Genomic DNA, 1409 nt, shown 5'->3' with positions numbered 1-1409 from the left:
TGCATGGTCCTCGGACTCAAGCCTATGGGGAAAGCAAGTACAGAAAAGAAATCTCACAAGTTTTTGACAGAACCAAGGCCTTGCATGGTCCTCGGACTCAAGCCTATGGGGAAACCAAGTACAGAAAAGAAATACCACGAGTTTTGGATAGAACCAAGGCCTTGCCTGGTCCTCGGACTCAAGCCTATGGGGAAACCAAGTACAGAAAAGAAATCTCACAAGTTTTGGACAGAACCAAGGCCTTGCATGGTCCTCGGACTCAAGCCTATGGGAAAACCAAGTACATAAAAGAAATCTTATAAGTTTTGGACAGAACCAAGGCCTTGCATGGTCCTCGGACTCAAGACTATGGGTAAACCAAGTACATAAAAGAAATCTTATAAGTTTTGGACAGAACCAAGGCCTTGCATGGTCCACGGACTCAAGCCTACGGGGAAACCAAGTACATAAAAGAAATCTTATAAGTTTTGGACAGAACCAAGGCCTTGCATGGTCCTCGGACTCAAGCCTATGGGGAAACCAAGTACATAAAAGAAATCTTACAAGTTTTGGACAGAACCAAGGCCTTGCATGGTCCACGGACTCAAGCCTATGGGGAAACCAAGTACATAGAAAGATCATATGTTTTGGACAGAACCAAGGCCTTGCATGGTCCTCGGACTCAACCTATGGGGAAACCAATACATAAAAGGAAATCTACAGTTTTGGACAAGAACCAAGGCCTTTGCATGGTCCACGGACTCAAGCCTATGGGCAAACCAAGTACATAAAAGAAATCTTATAAGTTTTGGACAGAACCAAGGCCTTGCATGGTCCACGGACTCAAGCCTATGGGGAAATCAAGTACATAAAAAGAAATCTTACAAGTTTTGGACAGAACCAAGGCCTTGCATGGTCCACGGACTCAAGCCTATGGGGAAACCAAGTACATCAAAAGAAATCTTACAAGTTTTGGACAGAACCAAGTCCTTGCATGGTCCTCGGACTCAAGCCTATGGGGAAACAAAGTACATAAAAGAAATCTTATAAGTTTTGGACAGAACCAAGGCCTTGCATGGTCCTCGGACTCAAGCCTATGGGGAAACTAAGTACATAAAAGAAATCTTATAAGTTTTGGACAGAACTAAGGCCTTGCATGGTCCTCGGAATCAAGCCTATGGGGAAACCAAGTACATAAAAAGAAATCTTACAAGTTTTGGACAGAATCAAGGCCTTGCATGGTCCTCGGACTCAAGCCTATGGGGAAACCAAGTACATAAAAGAAATCTTATAAGTTTTGGACAGAACCAAGGGCTTGCATGGTCCACGGACTCAAGCCTACGGGGAAACCAAGTACATAAAAGAAATCTTATAAGTTTTGGACAGAACCAAGGCCTTGCATGGTCCACGGACCCAAGCCTATGGGGAAA

Source organism: Quercus lobata, chromosome 6 (assembly GCF_001633185.2).
Source record: "Quercus lobata isolate SW786 chromosome 6, ValleyOak3.0 Primary Assembly, whole genome shotgun sequence".
In the NCBI taxonomy this organism is placed as follows: domain Eukaryota; kingdom Viridiplantae; phylum Streptophyta; class Magnoliopsida; order Fagales; family Fagaceae; genus Quercus; species Quercus lobata.
The sequence above is the reverse complement of the archived record's forward strand: the minus strand, read 5'-3'. Positions refer to the sequence as shown.